The 6,000-nt window shown below is 46.3% G+C and overlaps 1 protein-coding gene across 2 annotated transcripts in view; it reads right to left on the reverse strand.

Annotated features, from left to right (window-relative positions):
• The window catches only part of MLLT10 (MLLT10 histone lysine methyltransferase DOT1L cofactor), a 271,496-nt gene extending 266,428 nt beyond the window's left edge, over positions 1-5,068 (reverse strand). The window contains exon 1 of one of the 2 annotated variants that reach the window (XM_075315577.1): positions 4,976-5,068. The gene's annotated coding sequence lies outside the window, so the exon portion shown is untranslated. The remainder of the gene's footprint in view (positions 1-4,975) is intronic. The other variant, XM_075315578.1, reaches the window with a different exon arrangement.
• Positions 5,069-6,000: the final 932 nt, after the last annotated feature.

The following is a 6,000-nucleotide window of genomic DNA, read 5'->3' on the forward strand; positions in this document are numbered from 1 at the left end:
GCTTCTGCCTTCTCAACCTCGTCTGAGTCCTGCACCTCCGCCCCAAGCCTGCCTGGTCAGGCCACCCGCTTTGTAACTGTGCACAAGGAATCCCACACACCTCCTTACTATGCTGTTAGCAGAGCTCAATGGCATCAGACGGTCTTTACCTTGAAATGTATTGGAAATAAGAGTCACACAGCGGATGAGTTGTGGTCAGCTCTGCGGTCCGAGTTTCGTAAATGGTTGTCTCCACTCAACCTGCAGCCAGGGAAGGCCGTGTGCGACAATGCTGCAAACCTGGGTGCGGCCCTTCGCCTGGGCAAGGTGACACACGTGCCTTGTATGGCTCACGTGTTGAACCTTGTTGTCCAGCAATTTTAACCCACTATCCCGGCCTAGATGGGCTTCTGCACAGGGCACGGTCACTCTCTGCTCACTTCCGCCGTTCAACCACTGCAGCTGACCGACTTGCATCGATCCAGAAGTCTTTCGGCCTGCCGGTTCATCGCCTGAAATGCGATGTATCGACACGCTGGAATTCGACTCTCCACATGTTACAGTGACTGTGGCAGCACCGCCGAGCCCTGGTGCAATACGTTATGAAGTATAGCCTGGGCCAACGAGATGCAGAGGTGGGGCAGATCACGCTGCTTGAGTGGTCTCAGATCAAAGACCTATGCACCCTTCTGTACAGTTTCGACATGGCGACGAATATGTTTGGCGCTGACAATGCCACTATCAGCATGACAATTCCAGTCATTTACATGCTGGATCACACGCTAAACACTATTCGGAGTCAGGGGGTGGGACAAGAGGAAGGGGAGGAAGTACAGGAGGATTCATATGCGCAAGGGATACCAACATCTACAAGGTCCAGACGTTCATCATCACCAAGGCGGCAGGCATGGGACGGTGGGGAGAGGGATTAACAAGGGCGCATGGTAGCAGCCAAAATGTTGAGGAAGGTGCAGGAGACCATGAAGAAATGGAGGACGAACTCTCGATGGTCATGAAAGACTCAGCAGATGAGGGAGACCTTGGTCAAATTTCGGTTGAACGAGGTTGGGGGGAGATGTCAGAGGAAGAAAGCACGGTTAACAGCTCTACGCCACAAACACAGTGAGGACTTGGTCCGCATGGATGCGCAAGACACATGAGCGCCTTCTTGCTGCACTACCTCCAACATGACCCTCTGATTGGCAAAATTAGAAGTGATGATGACTACTGGGTTGCCACACTATTAGATCCCCGGTACAAGTTCAAATTTGGTGAAATAATTCCAGCCATAGAAAGGGACGCACGTATGCAGGAGTATCAGCAGAAGCTGTTACTCAATCTTAGCTCGGCTTTTCCACCAAACACCAGTGGTGCACGGAGTGAATCTCCCAGTTGTCACTTGCCAAGCATGGGACTGTCTCATCATTATCAGTCAAACCATACCAGCAACACCGTATCTGGTGCTGGTACCAGCAATTTCATGGAATCGTTTCATAATTTTTTTAGACCCTCCTTTGCAAGGCCACAAGAGACAAGAAGTCTGACACATAGTCAACGGCTGGAGAGGATGATACAGGAGTATCTCCAAATGAACATCGATTCCATGACTTTGCAACTGGAGCCTTGCTCATTTTGGGCTTCAAATCTTGAAAAATGGCCAGAGCTCTCCAGTTACGCCTTGGAGATCTTGTCATGTCCCGCAGCCAGCATTGTCTCTGAACGTGTCTTCAGTGCTGCTGGGTGTGTGCTGACAGATAAACGCACGCGTCTGTCCAGTGACAATGTGGGCAGATTAACGTTCATCAAAATGAACAAGTCATGGATCCGCAAGGACTTTACTACCCCTGTATCAATCTGGGGAGAGTAAAGGCTGGCGTTTTTTGACAGTGCTTGATGCAAATCTACCTGTCCAGTTTGCAACTGGGGAACAACTGCTGCCACTGAAGTGGTGTCTGTGGGGCCCAATTTTTGGAAAAAAGGGAGACTCCGCTTGGAGTCCCCTTGCTGTGTTTTTAAAAACGAGCCAAGATGAACAAGTCATGGTTCAGCAAAGACTTTGCTACCTACCCCGGTGTCATCCTGGGGACAGTTAAGGCTGGCATATTTTTGAATGTGCTGGATGCAAATGTACCTGTGAAGTCTACAACAGGGGCACAAGTGCTGCCACTGAAGTGGTGTCTGTGGGGCCCAATTTTTGGAAAAAAGGGAGACTCCGCTTGGAGTCCCCTTGTGGTGTTTTACATGATTTTAGAAGGGCATGCCATGCCTATATCTGTGTCTCCTCTTTTTCCTTGTCCTGCTCTTTTGTTTTCGCATGAGTATTTGTCCTTGTCACTTTCCCATGTGTTTATGTTGTCTTGTGAGTTGTTTGTCACCTTTTGGACACCTTTGAAGGTGTTTTCTATCTGTTTGTATGTGTTTGTGATTGCCTCCCATTGTTTTCTATGGGGTTCGAGAGGTTCGTCGAACGGCTTGCTGAACCGAACTCGAACGCGGGCTTCGTTCGACGAACCGAACCAAACTCGAGCCTCTAGAGGTTGATTCATCGCTAGTCACTACTTCAGCCAAAACACTGAGACCGAAGCTACAAGGAGCATCGGTTCTGGACCCAGGACGGTGAGTACTGCTATCCTTCAGGAGTCGTAGGATGCCAGTGTTGTGGCTACATGGGTGTAAAGATAATAATTATCACATTCTCACCCTTGTTGGGCCAATAAGACCTTCTGCCCACAGCAGTATCATGGTATGTTCACACAGAAGGTAAGTGCTGCAGATTTTTTTGTGACGATTTACCCATGGAAAATTGACAAGTACAAGTAAGGTGGATGATATATGAATAAAATAATTTCCACCCGAATTGTGAAATATGTAATTTGTTCATTTCCTTTGCGGCCCATTTTTCCATTCCTTATGGACGTACACTGATAATGGACCATGGTACCTGAGGGACCTGGTATAGATTTTTTCATTGGGACCCAGAAGCTTCTAAGCATGCCTCTGGGGGTGCCGCTTTTTCATTTCCAAATATCAGAGGGTATGGAAGTGGCACTGTGCAGGTGGTAAAAGAAAAGGTGCAAAGCTATCATATGTCAGGGAGGGAAACTTCCAGGAATAAATCTTGTCATTATGGCGCCTGTCTGTGAGTATTAGGAGGAGCGGGCACAGCACAGGTGTGCATGTGAGGACGGCGACGCTGCTGATTACCCACCTGTTTCTATGTAGGGTATAATTAATCATGGCCTCGTGAGACGCAGACAGGGAGACGATGGGGATTATTTTGCTTTTAGATTCTATACATAAAGTAGTTTGGATTGTGTGCTCCATGTTCTCACCAGATCTGCTAATTTCATGGTTTCCTCCGTCATTTTTAATTATATAGTTAATAGACCCCAAAAAAATGTCATTCTATAATTTTGCCTGTTTTTATATATTACCAGAGCCAGGATTTCTTAGTACAGTCAGACAATTTAGAGAATTTTCCCCCCTAAAAGAATTACTAGTGACTATTAGGCTGCGTGCCCACGATCGGGGTTCACAGCATTTTGGATGTAGGGTGTTTTCGCTGCATCCAAAACGCTGTGCTGTACAGTACAAGCACAATGGGTGTGATTTCTAGAAATCCCGTGCCCACTGTGCTTGTTTATCCTGCAGTGAATACTGACCTGCGGTGCAGCTTCGTGAGCCGCAGCATGCCAATTGTTTGCTGCGGAGACGCAAGTTTCCCCGTAGGGAGAACACATCGCATCTGCCCGAGCCCAGATTGTGGCCCCGCAGGTCAAGATCCACCGCGTCCAGGACACAGCGGGTCCTGATCATGTGCACATAACCTTAGGGTCCTGACCTGAGGGGCCACGGGCCTCCTCCGCAGGAGACCGCCGCTGCTCGTGCCCATGATCCTGGCTTGGGAAGTTGCGGTTTCTCTCTGTATTCTCCCTGTGGAAAACACTTGTGTCTCCGCAGCAAACAATTGACATGCTGCGGCTCGGGAAGCCACACCACAGGTCTGTTATCGCTGCGGAAAAAACATGCACAGCGGGCAGGAGATTTCTAGAAATCCCATCCATTGTGCCTGTACTGTACAATACAGCATTTTGGATGCAGCGAAAACATGCTGCTGCCAAAACGCTGTGTACCATGATCGTGGGCATGTACCCTAAGGGTCATATGAAAGCTGAGCAACAAGACTTACTATACATCCCACAGCTATATCCAGCTTTTGAATAGAAAATCTGCCTCTTTCTATACAACTGAAATCAGGCTCCATGTTGTAGAAGGGTGTTAAAGAAAACCTTTCACTGGATTTTTTTTTTTTTATTGTATCTCATCTACTGATTCCGGAACAGTTTATCTTTTTCTTCTGTGACCGTCCGTTCCAAAGTTATGTCCCCTGGTAATAAAAATTAACATTTTCCCTTCAACCAACTGGGCGTGTACCACAAGAAGTTGCCTGTTCTCCTCTGATCCCAACCAATCAAAACACAGTTCTGTGATACACGCCCAGTTGGTTGAAGGGAAAATTTGCTGCTTTATTTCCAGGGTGAATAAATTTGGAAGTGAGGGGCACAGAAGGAAAATAAAAACGGTTCCAGAATCAGTGGAGGAGGTACGCAGCTTAAACGAAAAAAATCTGGTGACCCAGTAATATGTATTGTAAAATCTGGCAATACGGGGTATAAATTTGACCAAAATTGCTAAATTCATGGTCACTAGTTGAGTGACAATGCACTATATAGGCCACATACGCAGCATATTTTCTAATGCGGAAAATCCGTGGCGTATTATGGATAAAATGTCCCAAAATCCTATTTACATGCTTTGTAGAAAATCCGCCGAGTAAATTTAGCAGATTTGAGGATTGTAAATCCACATCGTATTAATTTATACTGCATATATCAGTGCAAATTTCACTCTCAGCCATGCAAATAGGTACATCACCACTTTGTACAACAAAAATGCTCTTCTGTTCCTGTGGGAAAGTACCCTTATGTATAGTTACCTTATCGTGCACGCCATACTGTATCTTCAGCAGGTTCCAGGGCCCTTCTCTTTTTGGTTCGCCTTGCTCTGTTGCTGGTATCAAAGTTCTTTGGGTTTTCCATGTTTTCTCACCAATCACTCTGTCCGAAAAGAAAAAAACAATGTATGAACTAAACCATCATACGTTTATTATAAATATTCATATCTCCATAAGGGCTCGTTCAGACGAGCGTATAACCGGTCTGTGCGCCAGTGTTCCTGGGCACATGGGTGACTTTCCACATAGACTACCATAATGCAGACTCGCACCCACAGCCAGTCATGCCCGCAATATACAGTCAATATTGGCCCAATTTTCAATACCATTTTGTGAACCTGGCATAAGAAGAACATGTTTGGATTTTTTAAGGAATCTGTCAGCTGGATTTAGAAAACTATCTATGTGCACATGTAGCTCTTTGAAAGACAATTTCAGTAATACCTTTAAATGGCCACTCCGCTTTTCCATTACTAAGAAATCAGTGTTTGAATTCATATGCAAATAGATATGATACATCTGAAGCCTCTGTCACTCCAGCTCTATTCCCCACCCAACACCACCTCCTCCTGCTTGATTGATAGTCTCTATGCTGTCTGACTTAAAGGGAATCTGTCACCAGGTTTTTACCATTTAATCTGAGAGTAGCATAACATAGGAGCAGAGATCCTGATTCTAGAGATGTGTCACTTACTTTGCTGCTTAATGTATTTTGACAAAATCACTGTTTAATCAGTAGTAGATTATCATTAGAGGACTACTTGATGTGCTGCAGGTAGTACAGCATATTCATGAGCTCTCTATAAGGCCAGAGTCACACTTGCGAGAGACTCGCGTGAGTCTCACATCCATCACATCATCCAGCACGGCCACACGCTCTGCTGACAGGAGCAGGTCAGCTGCATGTATTTCTATGTAGTTGAGATGCTCCTGTCCAGAGAGTGTGCGGCCATCCTGGGTCATGCGATGCGAGACTTCGGCCTAACTGCTAGATCTGCAGCAGAGAA

This window comes from Anomaloglossus baeobatrachus, chromosome 6 (genome assembly GCF_048569485.1).
Source record: "Anomaloglossus baeobatrachus isolate aAnoBae1 chromosome 6, aAnoBae1.hap1, whole genome shotgun sequence".
NCBI classification, from domain to species: domain Eukaryota; kingdom Metazoa; phylum Chordata; class Amphibia; order Anura; family Aromobatidae; genus Anomaloglossus; species Anomaloglossus baeobatrachus.